Source organism: Neolamprologus multifasciatus, chromosome 1 (genome assembly GCF_963576455.1).
Source record: "Neolamprologus multifasciatus chromosome 1, fNeoMul1.2, whole genome shotgun sequence".
Taxonomy (NCBI): Eukaryota; Metazoa; Chordata; class Actinopteri; order Cichliformes; family Cichlidae; genus Neolamprologus; species Neolamprologus multifasciatus.
Window position 1 is genome coordinate 9,729,371 of NC_140439.1, and position 19,909 is coordinate 9,749,279.

Here is a 19,909-nt window from a genome sequence, read left to right on the forward strand (position 1 = left end):
TTTGAAACTAAATATGTGGCCACTGCTACACAAACTACAACTGTCAAGCAGAACGCTTGTTAAAAATGTTCCTTTAGATCAGATAATAGAGACTCTGGTTTTTATGTCTAGCTGTTTATTAGTTTCCATGAATTACAATTAGTTTTATCATTAATATTCAAAGTTAAAGAATTTTAAGCTGTACATTGAAAATCCGTTTAGGTACAAATGCACAAATGCAACCCCTAGGGCTAATTATTGGACCAAAAGATAACTACATGTACCTCTCTGAAGTCCAAAAAAGGTCGATTTATTTTCCCAAACAGTTAAGAAAAATTACCAATATCAGAAGACAGTATGCTTGGACACATTGGAAATGAAATGGGGTAAAATATACACTTATATACACTTCTATTTCAAGGTTTTTGTTTTTGTTTTTTTAATTTAACGTAGCTATTTAAAAAGCATTTAATTCCCGTTTTCATTCTGTATGTTTTTCTGCATATCAGTGCCACAAATGTCAGGTAGATAAAGATACATTTTCACCCTTTTTAATCAGTCACTTTTTGTACAGTTGCATTAAAGTACAGAATTTGTCAGCAGAGTTACGATGCTGATGAAGATCAAGACTGGAAATGACAAGAGTACAAATACGTACTGCCAGCCAAGTGCGCGCAGCAGTGCTTGTGTAATGCCACGGTGACAAGCCATTATACCCTAAAGGTGCAATAAGGCTCTTTATCTTCTGAGGCTACAACTGTGAGATCAGCCACAAAAGGTGATACACAATGTAGAGAACAGCAGATAATGTTCATATCATTTTTATCACCATATAAAGTCAGTATTATCTACAGAAAGTTGTCCAAGAGTAAAACATAATTAACTTTTTCAAATGCTCTTTGAAGTTGCAATTTTTTTTGTTCATATTTATAAGATAAGGGACTTGGTTGAAGTCCTGACCGTATACAGAGCTGCAGCTGTCTTTGAAACCAGTTACAAGAAACAAACCCAGGGAAACCCGAGCATCTCATTAGGCCAGATGTCTCTGTGTTCTGGGTGGCTGTAGCTCAGGAGGTAGAGCAGGTCACCTACTGATCGGAAGGTTGGAGGTTCGATCCCAGGCTCCTCCAGTCTGCATGCCAAGTATCCTTGGGCAGGATACTAACCCCAAGTTGCTCTCCGATGCGTCCATCGGAGTATGAATGTGTGTGAATGTAGTTAGATAGCACTAAGTATAGAAGTGCTTGTGAGAATGGGTGTGACTGGGTGAATGTGGCGTGTTGTATAGAGTGCTTTGAGTACTCCGGGAGAGTAGAAAAGCACTATATAAGAATCAGTCCATTTACCATTTACCATGTTCTCTGTTACTAAAGAGGTACAAGTACTGCCAAAGTGGACTTATCTCACTGTTATTTGCTCCAAGCATGTCAGCACTGAAATGGACAAACATATATGCCAAATACTGGTTTTAGGCTTGAAATCGTACATACATGTCATTATAATTAGACTAGATTACACTAAAATCATTGCTGCAATTACTAAACATAAGACTCTGTCTGTCTTATGCCAGTGCATTTGCTTGTCAGGAAGAAAGCATTGATTCATTGGATTTTTCTCTGTGTTTCATACATTTAGCGGCGGTCAGAGGTGCAATTAAAGTGCGCTGTCGAAACTGTTTGGTCTAAATGCTACAAGCTACTCGCGATTAGATAACAGACAAATTCTCCTTGAGTGGACTTGAGTGGATAGGACAAACGAAACCTGATGACAAGGTGGTGTTAGGGTCAGGCAGTGCATCATGTTAATACAATGTCAGTGTCTACATTTCATTAGATTAGAGTGGAAATGAGATGACACTTGTAGTTACTACATATATATATATATATATATATATACATGCACACACACACACACACACACACACACACACACACACACACACACACACACACACACACATATATATTGCAGGGCACATTTAAATTTCGCTACCCTTTTAACGCAGTGAAGACACTGCAGTTGTAGCCCACAGCATAAACTGATCCTGCAGCTTTGTATTAAGTGTTTCTGAAGCGTCACGCAGCCCCAACATTAGCAACATAACATGTTAAAACAAATATCATAGTAGCTTTTCATGCAGACCTAATCGTGTTAAAGCAGCAGTGTGGAGGAGTGTTTCTTAATATTTCTGGAGACTAAGCCTGCTGGACCTTATGTATTTAATTTAATGATAGGGAATATTATATGAAAACCGAAAGAGCTGCACGCTCTCCATTATTGATTCAAATTACTGTGTGCAATGTGCGTGCTGGATTGATGTGCAACTTTCTAGCCTCTTTTAGATAATTGATTTATCCACAAAAGCTGCAAATTGTCTACATGGCTCTATTGCTCTCATCAATCACTTATACTGCAATCAAGCAACAGATAGCAGCAAGGCAAAGTTAAAAACAGACGGAGGAAGAAAGTCAAAGACTCAAAGAGAGCAAAGGATAGGAAATAGCAGGCTTGAATTTATCAACTGGGCAGACACATGACTCCAGTGAGGGGATAGACGTGAAAGGGGCAACTGCATGCCAGCGTTATCAGAGCTAATATTGTTGCAAATCACATATTTGTCGGCTTGTTTAATATACTTAAAGCATTTCCCAATGATCTGTTAATGCAGCTTTAAGTTAGTGTACCTAAAAAGGTGCTTGGATTGAAGGGGCTAAGATAGACACAGACATTCAGACGTGGACATAGCACATGTTATTTTACAACACTCTTCATGCCGATCAATCAGATGAAGAGACAACTTTAAGTAGTTATCAAAAGAGTGCTTCATTACCGCAACAAAACTAGGGGCAAGCAAGGTACAACCAAACACATTTTGCTTTTGATAAATGAAGAAATGTTTTTGCTAGATTATATATATTTTGAACAATCAACACAGACATCCCCTACTTCTACCAAAAAAAAAAGGAACACATTTTGATGATTTAAAGGGAATTCGTTTGAACAGTTCTAGCTGTATTTAAAAATATGTGACTGGTGCATAGTGTGTGTGGCTCAGTCTAATCATCCATCCACATTTTCCAAGGCTCTTTAAACTAAGTCACTTCCTTAACTATACTTTAATATGCATTTTATTTTTTACTCTTGAAGCGCTTTACCTCACATTGGTGGTCATTTACCAATTAACCTGACATGTATGTCTTTGGGACTGTGGCAGGAAGCCAGAATACCCACAGGAAAAACACACATCCACACAGCCAGGGTACCACTCCACCCTAACCATTAAGCTATTTTCAGTAGTTTTGCACCTGTGGGTGCTTTAATTGTAGCACTATGTTACAGTTAACATAATGCTACGAAAATGTACATGCATGAGTTTTAATTTGTATCAGTTTTGCTATGTCCAGCGTTTATTCCTCGCAATAGCACTGCATGTGTCTGATTGGATATCTGGTTTCACAGGGGAAAAAAATAACAATGATGATATCTTCAAAACTCATGTAATATTTTACACTTTGCATTGCAGGGTTGAAAGCAGAACATCTTCCACTCGGGTGGTAAACTGACCAGAAGCACACCCTAAAAAAAAGTGCCTCGTGCACTCCTAGCGAGAGTCATTTTACGTATACTGTACATTAATTGGAAAGCTGTGTGCTGTGTGGTTTGCTACAGCTTAGTGACTTGTCCTACAAAACGTGCGTCTGCAGTTAGAAATCTCACTGCACCGAGCAGTAAATGTATTCATCACCCACAATATGACGGCGCACAGTCTAGAGTACTAATAATCTCTCTACTGCTTTCCCCCGAAACCTGTTTGCATTTCTGCATTTTTCCTGCTCAGTCAGATACCAGCAGCTTTACAAAATGTCTCAGTGATTACATCTTACACTGTTTGATAGCACTGTCAATAAGCAGTTCATCACCATTATCTAACAGGCATTTCAGATTCAGAGAGTATCACCCACTTGCGGTGCTATTGAACAAAGACAGCTGAACTCGGGGCTCGAATTCAAACCGAAAGAGAGTTGTGCAGAACTGAATGCACACCTTTGATTCACATAGCTTTCTGACTAGTCCTGGATGGTGTAGCGACCACAAATGTTAAAAGTAATATACAGTTACGTAAGTGTGCCACGTGTGCAGTCAACATCAATTACAGTCAGATGACCTCAAGTTTCACCCTGTGGTCAGTTTGTTCAGTGTGGACAATGAAAACACAAATCCCACATGAGCCTGGATCAGGGGGCGTCTCCTGTTCTATTGATCGCTATTATGTAAACTTGAGCCCGACTCTGTAACATTAAAGCGTTCTCGGCTTTTGTCCTGCCCGAGCAGCATTTGAATGTGTTGGAAAATGGCTGCCGTGACCGGACCTCTACAGACCTCGTCTCCCACTCGTTCTCTCTGCTCTCCTGCTTTGGAGTGACTAGATGCTTTTATGTGGAGTGACTAATGCTCGCTCTAAAGGGCCTGGGGTATATCTCATCGGGTGTGCATGCGTGCATTTGTGTGTATGTGCATGTGCGTGCGCTGTACGCGACCAATCCGCATGCCAGGACTTGACTTGCTTACATGAGGATGAGTCACTTTCATGGTCTGCAAAGACCAAGACCACCCCCCCTCCTCCCCACACACACACACACACATCATCTTGATCCATGTAAACGATTTGATTTTTAAATGTTTATTGCATAGTATCAATTGGATTCGAGTTACAGTAAGTGAAGGAGGTTCGAGGTGAGAGCGATGGGTGCAGATTGGCACAAACAGTAATTTTCACTGTGTGAATATAAATGATTTCTGTGCCCAGTTATGCCAGATCAGATTCAAACAGACATCCAGTCATCATTTAAACACGGAAGATGTGTCCTTAACTTTTTAAAACTTCTACAGATGTTCGGTACACAGATTCTGAAGAAAAATCCAGAAGCCAGAAATAAAACAGAACATTTACTAGTTTTTTGGGTTTCTTTTTTTGTCTCTTTATGTTAAACTTTTAGTGGTGCACAGTAAAATCATGTGCCAGCTTTAATGACTGCTTTACACATACAAGTGCATGTGGCATTCACATACTTTTATTTAAATAAAAGATCTGGGTGCTTGTGGACTGCAGAGAGCAGTAGCTGGAGTTCATGCTTCTTGCTCTTTTGCTGTCTTTGGCTCTTTTCAGGACAAAGCCAATTTTTTTTCACCCATCAGTGTCAGAATGAACATCTGTCAGTACCTAGATGAGCTCCTCACTCCTTTCCCCTCGTACAGTCCCTCTTTGCATGGGATTCAACATAATGTATTTAAATTATGTAGGTGGGATAGCGCAGCGGCTCAGTGCTCGCCACTATCATCCCACAGCAAGAAGGTCCTTGGTTTGGTTAGAGATAATGAATGCATGAATGGCTGATGTGGGTGTTTTACTTCAGCAGCAGAGCACAGTTGGTGATTGTATTCATGTTGGTTTTCGGGCCATGTGTTTTACCTGCAGCTGCCTTAAATCTTTGTAAAACGGGAAATTTTAAAATGCTTAAGACGTTTCACACTGATTTCATCATGTCCCGTGAGATTTCTCGGACTTCGTTTGCTTAAAACCTGAATTACAGTCCGCTGCCTAGCTGAGGTTAAAGTAGAGTTTGAACAGAAACATCACGGTGCACTGTGTCCATCAGCTCTCCCTGCAGGCTTCAGTCAGTGTAAACAGAAAGAGAGCTGAAAGGATTTTATACAAAAGTTAATTCAAAGCAGCAGCCGGCCAACAAATGAATCACTGTAAGTGAAGTATCCAGCAGTCCATTTTTCTTCAAGAAATCATGTCTGCGTCCTGCTAATTAGTTTTCTCGGTAATGTGACAGGGATATAATTACAACGTGGATTATATTCATAGATTTTAGTTTTTTGTTTGCTTGCTTTTGTTTTGTTTTTCTTTGTTTTTCTTTCTTCGTTTTTTTAGCCATTGCATGGTCACAGTTCCAATCCAAGTTGCATTTGAGGGATCCTAAGACCCTTACAGGGTCAGCTGAAAAAACAAAAAAAAATTTAGGGCCTTTTGTTAAAGTTAGGAAAAGCTGTGGTTTTGGTTAGACATTGAAGTATGTCTGTGAAGGTTCTCAGTCATCCAGGTCATCGTAGTGATATGTTTTTATTGATTAGCATTCAAATCTCAGTGAAGACAGAACAAAGATTTACCACAAAGCAAGAAAGCATGAGACAAGGCTAATCAAAAGGTATTGGCTGAAGCATTTGCTTATTACGCCAACCCTTTTAACAAAAGATCTTTTAGCATGCAGCTCCTGTACACAGGGCTCGAAGCAAATAATAAAATTCAATTCAATTCAATTCAATTTCATTTATATAGCGCCAAATCACAACAAATGTCGCCTCAAGGCGCTTCATAGATACAGAGAAAAGCCCAACAATCATATGACCCCCTATGAGCAAGCACTTTGGCGACAGTGGGAAGGAAAAACTCCCTTTTAACAGGAAGAAACCTCCGGCAGAACCAGGCTCAGGGAGGGGCGGCCATCTGCTGCGACCGGTTGGGGTGAGAGAAGGCAAACAAAGCAAAAACAAAACAAACAAACAAACAAACAAGAAAAAAACAAAAAAACAGAAAACTTTCCACCTTAGTAAGTAACTACATCAAAGCAAAAGAATCAAGAGGTTTTTTTGTTTTCAAAAGACAAAAGAGCTTCTTCAGTTCTCAGTTCAGAACTGAAGAAGCTTCTCGGATGAGAGGTGAAACGTCTTCAAGCAACTTAAAGAAGTCCAGACGCTTTTCTTTGCAAGACCCTAGACATTGAAGCAAACTCTTAGACTTTTTCTGCTGTAAACCAAGATCTTAAAATCCCTTTCTCCTAACTCGAGTGAAGGGAATGAAGATTGAGATTTGGGGGAATTAAACGTACATTTCTTTTTTTCTCGTTACATTGAGATTCAGAGCACTTTCATACCTACATGATAAAAAACCTACCAGTCCACAGCGAATTGGTCTGGGCTAGGAAATAGTCTCACACATAACATCAAATAACTCAGTGACTGTTGTTTTTACATTTTAGTTGTAGTGTGAAATAAAACAAACTAGAAATAGTTTCGGGTTCATGCTAAGCTAAACTACTAGCTTCTTATTTACGTCACAGGAATGACGGCACAATCATCACCATCAGTCATTGACCCTTCACAAGAACCGATGTTGTGTTGCAAAAGGAAACAGTGTAGAATAAGAAAAGGAATTCTTTGTCAGGTAACATTTTACTGATCTGTTGTCACCTTGTTTGATGTTTTAATTCCCAACATTTTCCCCATCGTCGACCACATCAGCTGAAAGCTTTAGAGAATTGGAAAACAAATGATCTGATAATTAAAGTGAGAAAAAAAACCCTCTAGTGTGAGAATTCACTGGCTTTTAAACTGCAATGAGTATTTCAGGGCTTTTGCGATGCTAGTTGGCAACGCGAGAAATGCAACGGCATCGCCATATTTTATTGTTTCACTGTTTTCTTGTGCTTTACAGTCTAAATGGTTTGTTAAGTGTTTATTAAAACTATTTACAGGCCATCCTATTTAGAATATAGTTTATTGTGAAACTTTATGTTTAAGATGATGACTGGTTGGCCAGCAGTTTAATTGACTGGTGCTTTCGGTTCTGCTTCCCTTTGGCTGCCATGTTGGCACAAACACACACACTCATTCTATCTTGTGCAGATATCTGTTGCATGTAGTCTTGAGAGCTGCGTGATTAACCAAACTGCTTGACTGCTTCCCTCCGTGGCACATCGCAGCCTCCCTCCCTTGCTTCCCGTTCGCCTCTTTGATCACACACATTCTTACATACAACACACACCCTCCCACCGGCTTCCACAGTTTCTGTTTTCCTTTTGATTTCATTTACTGCAGCAGGTCGGTTTTAATTTATTTATGCTCCCTTACCTCTCATTCAGATAATTTGTTATCATGCCTTCCTGCACCGTGTCGCTCTCTGCTGATCCTATCCAATTCGGCTTTAATTAGTGTGTTCTTGATGACTTGTTTTGAGGTGCGAACTCTGATTTTTTTTCCCTTTTTAAAAAAAAAACTATTCTCTGCTGATTCGTGTAAATGAATAACCTCAAGATCGGATTTAGCGTGGGCCAGGGAATGATGCTTTATCGAGAATTCCCATCGAGTTTTAGGGAAATAGTTGTGGCCTTTTTGGCCCTTTTTGATTTGAAAGGAACAGGAAGCGTATAAAGCAGCTGTGCGGCGGCTGAAACATTTTTTTTTTCAGTGGTTCTCATTACATTTATTTGGGTTTTCTCTCATGGATCTGATATCAGTTAATGATATGTCAAGATGCCAAAGCTGCTAGAGCCATATTTTCTTTATTAAATGGAAGCTGATTTTGCCAGGGCTATGACATGTTGTTATTAGCATGACATGGAAATAATAATAATAATAATAAAATTTCTCCCAGGGGACAACTGTTTCCAGTTCTGGCTTCGCTCAAACCACTGAGGGTGAAAACCGTCTTTATGTTCAAGGGACTTTGCCGTTTCATTTTCCTTGGGCTGCGTCCACGCAGCTATTTTGGAAGGCTTTAACTGACGTCTGTTGGATTATGCAGAGAAACCACAGCGTCCTCTTTTAGGATTTTTTGTTTTACTTCTCAGGCCACTAACAGTAAATCCTTTTTCCCTCCAGCCAACTCCTGGTTTTATGCAGTCATGGTTTTCTGCCTCTTCGTTAGATGCGAGACTCAGCAGTTGGCAGATTTAAAAGGCTACCATTGAACTGATGGAAAATTCCATTTAATTTTTACTGTTAACAAACAGTTGATTTGTTGATTTTTCCTTCTTTCCCCCTGCAGCCACAGAATCTATTTGTGTGGGCCTCTGTGCATGCTATCTGGTGCACAGAAAATACTGAAAATGTCTCCAAATTATTCAGAGTGAGTGAAGGTAGACTGCCAAGTATGAGAACAGGCAGCAGGTAACCACACAGACTAAGTTAAGAAGATGTTATATTCATCCTGTCATTTTAGTATTATTCAAATATCTCCGCAGGTCTATGTTTTTTATCTCAGCGCTGTCCTGTAGATGTTATGCTGAGTTTTATAGCCTTTAACTGCCTAATTAAGTAAATCTGTGCAAATGATACTGCTTTTCCTTTCAGACCAGTTTTATGAAAAATCATATCTGTTACACGGCCGTATTTTCCATTTGCACTAAAATTCACCTCATTTTAATGTAACAGGATAAGTATTTTACACGTTAGTTGATAAGTAGCTTTTGTGCCACATTCCAATAAATGCAAAGCTTAAATTTAAACGAAAGGAAAAATTGAAAATGAAAAAAATGCTCATTTCAACGACAGTGAGTGAAAAAAAAACTGGATTGAAAGCTCCGTGGTTTTACAAGAAATGTAGTGACATCAATTCATCAAGAACGGATCAGCTGATCCCCAAACTAATAAATGTCGAAAAATTATCCATGAACAAATTACTTATTTGAGTGACCCACTGTATATACTTACATAAGAGTGCAAATCCAGCAGAAAATCCATTAGTGAAAGAATGACTAAATATGTGAACGCATGAATAAAGAATTAGTAAATGAGCAGAGTCGGCGCATGAAAGGAGGAAGGTGAATAATGGATGAATGAATGAATTAGTCAAGAAACACCCAGTGAATGGGTGATTGATTGAACGAGCAGTAAGTAGATAAAAAATTGATGGATTACTGTGTGTGTGTGTGTGTGTGTGAAAGAAAAGAGAGATAAAGTATGAATGAGTTATCAAAAGAATCAATCAGTGTGTAAGAATGGAGGAATATGTGGGTCAGGCAGGATATGAGTTTGTGAATGAAAGAAGAGTGAATGAACACATGGATGGGAATGAAAGTCAAGAGGAGTGGCAAAGACAGTAGCAGTGAATGAGTTAAATAGTGAGGGAGAGACTGTGTTTATTCATCAGATACTGTTCAAATCAATCGTTTCACAAGCACCATGAAAGTGTGAAACTAACTAACAGGCTGTATTGGCGTTCAAATACTTAAATTGTAAAGTGTCAGACACACAGCGTACTTATAACTCATTGTACTTTACTCTGGTGTTGTGCATAAAGCTAGATTTGATTTTCATTACATAAATATTTTATAGTCAAATTCTTCCTCCCGAACCCAGATCTTTCTAGACATGTTTCCTTTTTCCCCTCTTCTGGTACAGTGTGTCGGCATGGGGGGAAGACATATTATTAGTTATCTCAGTGTTTGCCTCGGTGGGTTTCCTGTGAGCTAATTGGAGCCCTCCCATGCGTCCCAGTTGAAAAACTGCATGTTTTGCTGTTAAAAATAGGTACAGCATTTCCTGCTGTGCCAGGGATGGTATTTGTCTCACAAAAAAAAGAAAAAAAAAAAACCCCACCTCGGTAGAGCTTGTTAATTTTAGTGGTAGCTGCAGCATTGGAAAATTGTGCACACGCACAAGCAGAATACGCAAATGGCCAAAGAGCCTCATTCGAGTTAATGCAACAGTGGGGAAAATTAAGCTTGTTATCTTTTAAATGGGAAAAATAAAGTCTATGCCTGAATTTTTAAGTGAAGAACTGCATCAATGGTGGATTTATTGTGACGGAACCAGCTGCTCGTTGTAGAGCTTTACAATCTCCCAGTGTAACGTTTTCCACCACAGAGCGGTTGATTTTGGTTCCCTTTGCTTTTTCTTTCATTCTCTGCAAAAAGGCAGGTAAACTAACCAAAAAAGCTACGTGTTAGTCAAGGAAAGCTCAATTGTGCAAAACATTTGTGCCAAATTTTCCACCAGCACAGTTGTTGTTGATCCTAACACTATTCTTGTGTAAGAAATGAGACATTTTTAAAGAAAAACATTACACTGTAGACATGGCAGTAAAAGTCTGAACACACAAGCTGTGCCTTTTATTTTAATGAATCAAATTAGTTGTAGACTTCAAGTAAAAGTTGATATTGCTGTGGGATATTTGCATGGTGGCAATGATTTTATCCGTAATCTAAATAATCCCACATTATTGCAACCATTACACCGGTTTCATTACAAAGCAATCTGCCAGGAATGTACACATACACATATTTCCTTAGCGAGTGCAGAATGTAGCTAGATTATGTCAAATTACATCAAGTCAGTTAATTGTTTTTTCCTGGAGTTTGTGTGTGTAAGCAGACTTCCTCTAAAACGTCTGTGTAGACAGGCTCTCCCGTCCTTTTTGCCAAAATAATTCAATATTTGTGGAGATCTGGATCATTGATGTGTGCAGTTATAGTCACATTACACCTCACTAAGCACAAGACAGATATCCCATTTATAAGCTGGACTGTAATAGATGCGGGTCGCGGAAAGCTTCAGACGTAAGTGGCAGGTATGATATCTCCAGATGAGACTGCCAGAAATTATTCAGTGTTGGCAGACATTTGTGCTTTTTTGTTTCTCCTTTGGTTTATTTATTTATTTATTATGAAACGCTCTCCGCGAGCACACCGGGCTCTTCCCGTCAGACTTGATCAATTGGCTCCATGTAATGTTGTTCCAGCGCTGCATTGCCATACATTTGTTGAAAACACTCTCTCGGAGGATGGGGTGGAGGGCACCATAAGTCATAAGCAAGAAACTTGTGTTTTGGATAAATGTAATCATTGTCATAGCAACAGGGGCTGGAATCTCTGATAGTAGCTATTTTTCTGTGGAAAACATTGTCCTCGTGTGTGTGTGTGTGTGTGTGTGTGTGTGTGTGTGTGTGTGTGTGTGTGTGTGTGTGTGTGTGTGTGTGTGTGCGCGCGTGCATGCCATGTGTTTGGGGTTTGGTTAAGCGCAAGTGTTAAAAAAGAGAAAAAGACGTGTGTGAACATTTGCACTTTCTTCTTCTTCTCTTTTTTTCCAAGTCTCACCCACGGTTTGGAAAATGTGTGTTTTGGAGAAAAGAGTTTTCCAAACAGTTCACTGGCTGAGAAAACGACTCTAAAAATATATAATATGTGCATGTCTTTCTTATTTGACTCAATCTGCTGCATATTCTGGAGTGAAATTCAAGTGCTAAACAGCAAAGAGGAGCCTCATGATATCAGTAACAGTTCAGGGTCCTGGCTGTCGTGCTACATGCTGTTTTTAAGTGGCTCTCTGCAACAGCTGGGGAGCAGGGTTTAATCCACAGTGTGAGGCTGAATTATGCATTATACTGTGAATGCTACACCATGTCTATTTAAATGCAGTGCCTGTCCTGTCTGTTGGGTCTCCGCTGCTTGTGCAGCTACTCGGCTGTAGATGTCACATAAAGAGGAAGAGTGTGCTGGAGAAAACCAAAAATTATATGCAGATTTCTCTTTGTGCTTCAATTATGATTTTTTAGTGGGTATTTAAATTGATGTGCTGGAAGGCTAAAGGTTCTTGCTTTGTAAATCCAGACACACTGATATTGTTAGCTTAAAAACCCCCCGTAAAAAAAGACTTTTAAATAGAGATGCTTGTGAAAACTCTTTGCTTGTTTAGCATTAATAAATAGGCCCGTGTTTACCTAAGTGAAAATATAAGCTCTTAAATAGCTTTGTGCCTAGAGATAAAGGTAATAAACTGAGGCAAATGAGACATAATGCATTTTTGGAGTAATAAGTCATAATTACTGGGGAAAAAAAGTTGTTCCCAATGGGAAAAAATTCACCTCCATAATAAGGTTGATTAGGGGACGCTAATTAGGAGCATCATAAACACATATGGAACCTGTCTGATTTAAACCTGTAATGTTCTCTGTGTTATTGAAGTGTGCAGCAAGAAAAATCCTTTTCAGGTGATTTTAAGCACTTGCTGGGATATTCAGCCCACTAGCAGATTATTGAAAAAAATGTCTCCACAGTCCCCAAAATTTAATCCTAAGATCTGTAGGTAACTTTCGCAAGTTTTTCAAACTGCTAACACAAATGTGAACTACATGGGAGGCACTCCAGGACAGGTTTTTGCTGTCCAAAATTTATCTGAACGAGATTACAATTCACTAGCAACCGTATCTATGTACAGCTTATAATAAAAGATGTTAGGCTATAGTACTGTAATAGTAGACATGTTTGCTAACGACCTGACATGTGCCCTAGGAAATCCACGCTATTACTCATAAACAAACAATGTTGGCTTATAAAATGGAATAATCAAGGGGGAATAAAATCATGTGGTGATTTGAAACAGGTAGGATATGTCTGTAAACCCTCAAGCAGCATTTAAGTAAATCTAAAATAATAAATAAATAAAATAAATAATGAAAAAAAGCAGACAAATGTGCAAAATGCCTAAGGAAGGTGAAACGTAAAACCACAGCTGCACTGCCTTCAGTGCTACAGTACAGTTGTGGTTTGCTGGTCAAATGGTTAAAAAGCAAAAGTTCCTCTTGGTGCTGTTTAACTGTATATCTTCAGATGTTCACAACCAATTTACTAAAGCCGAAAAGATATTCTATTGTAACTGTTTACTGCATAGTTTTAGACTTTGATATTTCAATTTTTTGTTCCTGTATAGCCTTCAATTAGTGTCAGTATTCATTTATTATAGCATGTATATGCCATGTACTTCTGTGTTTAATGCACATAATTACATAGATGTTGGCTACAGCAGAGAGTTTTCACTGCTTTTATTAATCTTTGCATTATAACTTTCCTGTCTCTGCAACTGGCTGAAGTACCAATAACAGCAAGAGTGACAGACCAATTGGCTGTTGCACTGCCCCCTGGTGATAGTAAACAGCTACTGCATGTAGATGATAGTCAGCAAAGCTGAGTGGAACCACTATTTCCCCCATTGCATGTCATCAAATTAAAACCCAAGTGGTTCAACCACCAACAATGGTCATTGAAAACATACATTAATGTGGATAGGGTGTCAACTTTTTTTTTTTTTTTTAATCACTCAGATCTTTACACTTGTGTCCTCAAACAATAACTAGCCAAGCTACAGCTATAATAATAACATACAGGCTTCATTTATAGCTTATTTATATATTAAGATTTACAAGATTCACTTTCATCTCCCCCTTTCAGCATCAAATGTCAGGGTCTAAGTTGAAGTAAGTTGCACTGTAACTTCGGTCTAATAAAAGGTAAAGGATCAGTTGAGTGCCCAGTGCTATAACTGGTGCAGCAGCACCAGAGAGAGCACTGCCACTCTGGAGAAAAAGCTGTTATTCTGCCAATGTTAAAATTGCAAAACCCCATTATAGTCATGGCACAGTGGCCAGATAGTGCCCATTCAGGACCGATGTGCTAAAATTGCTGCTTTTGAGAGCTCGACGACATCAGAAGATACAACAATAGTGACTGGTGACTTGTGAACATGTGTTCATTCTTATATAGGAAACAATGGCTGACAAAGAGCCCAAGCAGGCTGGCTTTAAGGGCCTCTAAAGGAAATCAATGTAGAAAAATAACAAAAGAAAAGGAAGATTGCTTTTTTTAAAAATACACATAGTTGCGTTTTATAAGAATAATATGATTTGTGTATGTTTTTGTTGCCAAAATAGTGACGGCAGTTGGAAACACCAGTGAGTGTAGCGCTCCCCTTCCTTTCTAAAGGGTAAAGATTCTGCTGTAACAGAATTACTACACTAAAGGATTCACTTTAGAGTCCAGGATTTAGTTTAATTACAGTCTGACGAGCTGGACCATAATCAATCCAGTCATCACACTTACCTTTATACCACTGCAACCATCCTCAGCTGTCTAATCAAGCAATATTCTAGTGCAGTGAAAAATACTTTTTTCAGCTGTCCTCATCAGCCGAGCCCATCTTTTATTCTTGCCTGTTTCACCTTTTTTTCTCCTGTTACTGAAGTCCAGATGTTTGAATCAGCTGCTTTGAGCAAGCGCCAGGCGATTCTTCCCTTTCTGCTTCCTTTGCAGAAGAAAATTATCACATTAATGTTTCCACTTTTCAGGATGTAAATCCAGGGAATGGTGCATTATGCACGCAGAGAAACAGAAGCATGAACCAAATAAAAGAGCGAGCTCCTGTGAATGCATACATGATACTGTCGCCTTTTAAATAAAATCCCACACCATTCTGACACAACCACATATTTGAAAATATGCTTAAAGGGTAAATGCTTTCATGTGAGGATAGAGACATCTACAGTGTGCGCCACATAGTTTGGAATGGTGATACTAGAAACTTGTCTTTGTGCCTGTCCACTATAATTGTTAAAAACAGACTAACATCACTGTGAAACATGCAGATTACAGTATGCCATAAAGTTGGGCTGTGTACGAGGAGGGAAGGTGCAAATCGTTTTGAAATTGGTGGTCTACAACCCCAGAAAACTGCGATAAAAGGATGTGTTAGTCCCCATTGCACCAAAGGGAAACAAGAATGCTCAGTGATCTAGCCCTTTCAAGGCTGATCCCTTCAGGCCGCTGCTGCTGGATTGGCTTGACCTTGCCTTTGTGTGGAGGCAAGACTGCAACAACAAACAAGAAGTCTGCTGTTTGACGTACAGTCTTGATTCTGAGTTTCACAGGTGAAGAAGCAGCTCTTAGTAAAGGCAACGAGACATGAGATATACTTATATACAGGAGTGACGTACTTTAAGACATCATTCCTGCTCGATGTAGTGATCACGAGCAGTACATGCTTAATCTCACGTAATTCTATGGGCAGTCCGCATTTGTGGTATAGATAATTTGTACAAAACACATCAGAAGAGCAGCTGGTATATCTGTTCACAAACAAGCCAGCCAGTAATTTCAAATCTGATGTCCCTAAAGTAGTTTTGTAGATGCATTTTTTATGAACAGCCTGAACTAACCTCTGTTTCCACTGATGACTTCACAATAAAAGCTACTCAGTGGAGTACTGAGTACTACAGTACTAAAGGAAGTGTACTTTAAATTAGAATGAGCAACAGCAACATGTGACATGGCTGGCAACTGTGAGCGGGATATTAATGAAGTAACAATAAAAAGTAGTTGTGCATAATCTAAATCCTTATAAAATATTTGATTGAAATATATGCAAGGCCAAAATGTTTATAGGTATTAGGAATGGGGAAAAAACGACATATGGCATAGTATCTCAATTTTTTTCACAGTGGCGTTGTATCCAGGGACTAAAAGCATACTAAATACTAAAAGTCAGAGGACTCATTTTGCCTAATAGGAGGCAAGCTTTCTGCAAACAGTTGCAGTCCGACTTGAACTGACTGCAGTCACTCTCAGAGAGATTGTCAAAGGTTTGCAAATAACTGCTGTGCAATTTATAAATGGAGACATGCCAACATGTTGCCCTCAGTCTGAATGAGTCTGTCAATTTGCACAACTCAAGGGAATTCGACTCAACTGGCTGCCCGCTGGCTGTATTCTGGTTACATTCCTATAGAACAGGAAGGCTGCTGAACACAAATGAAATGTGAATTTCTGTCTATGCAGACAGCAACAGATGTGTGATTTTCAATGATTGACTACAGTTAATTGCTGTATTATCAGAAACCGATTGCATGTAATTGCCAATTTGACCCCATCCATTCAGAGGCTGATAGCAGGCTGACTCTGTATTATGGCAACATTTATGGGAGGTTTTAGTGACAGTGTTATTTTCATTTTGCAGCTAAAAGAAAAAAAATAACAGACGTGAGATACCTTTTATCTTATTGGATAAAACTATTATTGACAACATTTAACTCATCTGCAGTTGCTAAAAGATGATAAATCACAATAAATGTTACAAAACGTTAAAAATCGCAAATCGTAGCGTGGGGTTCTTGGTGAATCCCACAATTTTATAATGTTCTTTATAAAACTAGCTTCTGAATACAACAAGCAGATGAACACATGCCTTTAGGTTCTTTTGGATATACGTTGATGCAGGTATTGTCTGAGAGTCTGTGAAGGAGTGGCGCCAAGTACAGCGGCTACAGAAAGAAAAATAAGTCAGAAGGTTGTGGAAAGAAACAGTGAAGTCCAATCAGAATGACTTTTTTGAAATGAGAGCAGGGGGAGATCAACAAAAGAAGAGCTCAAAGAGACTGAGGTGTTTTGTGAGGAGCTCAGTTTCATGAAAGAAGCACAGTGTCTCAAGTGCAAATACAGTAGTTATGTGTGCAGAAAAATCCTTTTTTTTTTAAACCATGAAGGAGATTATAGGAAGAAAGCACAACTATAAACAGACAGCGGCTTGACTCGAATGTGATGGAGAAACTGCAGGATAATTGACTGTCCTCAGCTCACACAATGCAGGACCTGTTCCCAGCTGACACCATGGAGAGAAAAATTTAGCCCGTCAATCGATTCACACAGCACAGCAGAACTTCCAGACATATTTTTTTTTCTTTCAACACTGAATGGCTCATTTATGTATAATTATGGTGATAAGTGTCTGCTGTTATGTTCAGAAACAGAGACTGTTGCCAAGAATGAGCCAAATGAGTGGAAAAATGGCATTCAGGGCAGTGAACGGCATTGTTATTATTAGTGCATCATTATTGACAGGAAGTACATAAATCACTGTTGAAAAAAAACGGACAATATAATAGTGCACTTGTATTAAGGATGAATGTGAAGGTGACAGCATGATTATTCAGAAAAAAGGAGAAAAAATTAGGGATTACACAGACCAACAGTCGGGGTTATTACCGATTTGTAATCCCCTTTCCCTAGATTAAAATATGGAAAACTCTGAGAGAATTATGTGTAAGTTAACATAATTTCTACTTAAAGAGGGGGATTTTTTGAAACAGAAGCTACCTTATATGGATGAAATGGTGGTGTGCTAGTTTACCCGCTAATGGCAGCTAGCTTGGTTAGAAAGCAGTGTGAGTGCATGCAGACACGCATAATTTGTATTAAGTAATAGACTGAAAAAACAAGAACCAAAACTGAAGCACAAACTTCTGATATGGTTAGTATCACACAATAATGTAAAGCAATGCTGGATATTTTAACATGTGGGAATTCACCTGCTTTTAGAGCCAGCCCCAGGTTGTCCCTAACTACAGTGTCACTTCCACGTTAGCTTTGGAGGATGCCACTTAAGTTTGAGGCTTGTTCTTTCCAAATCCCTAGACTAACCTGTGAAAAGTAAAAAATGTTAGGACCTTTGTTGGGTCAAATTATTGTATTATATGTACACATTTCTTAAAAGTAATGCTATTTGTTACTTAAAGTAATATGTTACACTACTCATTATCTTACTTTCTTGTTATGTAAAATGACCTTAAAGCATTGACACATAATTACAAGTTAACAATAAAAATCTGAGGCAACAGTTGCAGACACCAACACATATTTGTATTCTAATAAGGACACACACACATGTTTTCTTTTACTGCTATCAAGACAAAGTAACCAGCCTAAAGAGACTTCAAAGCTGTCACCATGGTGATTCTACATTAGAGCCATTAGCAAGTAGAAAGGGAGGCTACGTGCTGACAGCTCATCACTCCTTTGTTACCTGTTGAAGTTCAGGGTCTGGCTGCTGGGCTGGGGTCAGCATTCACTGAGCTTTAACATTTTTCTGGCCTTTTTGCTAGCTTTGTGTTAGCATGCTGCCAGTCTGGCAACTTGGGTAACCTCAAACAAACATACTAAACTTATAGATATATTACAGTTGTTTATATCAAAGTATAAAGGTCATATTATGGGAAGAAATGATTTAAAAGTTCAGGAGAAACAGCAAAAATTACCTAACAATACATTTTTTTGTGTGTGTGTTGATGTACCCTACTTTGAGTTGACACTGTATATTATTGCTATATGTTGTTATTTTTAACCCAAACCACAATTACAAAACTTTTTGGGGAGTTTATGAGACTCTAAATCATCAGTTTGATCCCCCCCCAAACCCCCCCCCCTCCCAAAAAAAACCCAATAATACATTTTTAAGCAACAAAAATTGCACAAAAATGTTGTATTTAGCAAAAATGATATAAATTAAATGTGTTAGTTTCAAATAATTATAAGTTTTTGGTATTTCAAGTTTCAGGCTTTACATGGATAAAAAATACATAACAATACACTCAATCATGAAAAAACTATTTAGATGTCAAAAGTTGCAGTAATAAAGACACACAGTCAGGTGACAAATTAATACCTACGAGCTACCATTTGGCACCAGCTTCAGTGCACTCTGACAGTGATTCAGTCTTCAGATATAATTGGACAGATGAAACACCATTTTTCTAAAACATAGCAATAAACATCCTCGTAAAGCCAATAGATCCCCAAGCGCCTTAGGCTTTTCCTTTTATTTGTCACAGGTCTTTGACTTACAGGAGACAAGGCTGATATGTGAAAACTGTGTCACCCTAGAACAGATTGACTGTTCCTGAACTGTGGCCTGCTGTGGATTACTGCTTCATTATTCATCCTTACAAATTGCCAAGTGGACTGTTGAATTAAGCTTAGTCAACCCAAACAGGTGAACGGGGCCAATGTGTGAATCACTGCACTCATAACGCTGAGCAGTTTCACAGATTCGTAATAACTATAATGTGTCTGATTATAACTACGAACCAACATACACAAGCGGGTCATCTTTGTTTGCATTTTCAGACTGGAGCGACTGGAGCAAACTGTAGGACTGTACAGCATACTCTGCAATGTAATCAACACTCACATCAAGGATGAGATTTTAACAGCAAAAAGATGGCCAATAAACATAAACCATGATCACAGAAGTAGAACAAGCTAGTGAACACAAAGTGCTCATAAAACAAAATCAACTACACACACTCTGTCTTTGATTTTTGTCTTACCACCTGCACCGGACAACCTCGTTGCCGTTAAAGAAAGGGTCATTAACCTCAAGACTATAAGCACTGAAATCTCATCCAGGACAAAAAAGAGGCTCTTTAGTATGGATGAGTAAAGATCAAATGGGAAATATAGCCTCCTTTCTGCACCAGAATAGTGCTAGGAATGGATAAATCTGTCTGATGCATAAAAAAGTAGAAAAGTAGTCAAATGGAAAGGAA

At 38.8% G+C, this 19,909-nt stretch overlaps 1 protein-coding gene across 3 annotated transcripts in view; it reads left to right on the forward strand.

The window, feature by feature from the left end:
* The window catches only part of kcna4 (potassium voltage-gated channel, shaker-related subfamily, member 4), a 48,762-nt gene that overhangs the window by 15,216 nt on the left and 13,637 nt on the right, over window positions 1–19,909 (forward strand). For 2 of the 3 annotated variants that reach the window (XR_014873129.1, XM_085154227.1), the window contains one exon: window positions 1–18,777. This exon is cut by the window's left edge. The exons of the other annotated variant lie outside the window; for it this stretch is intronic. The gene's annotated coding sequence lies outside the window, so the exon portion shown is untranslated. Of the gene's footprint in view, window positions 18,778–19,909 lie in introns of those variants that run through there. 3 annotated transcript variants of the gene reach the window in all.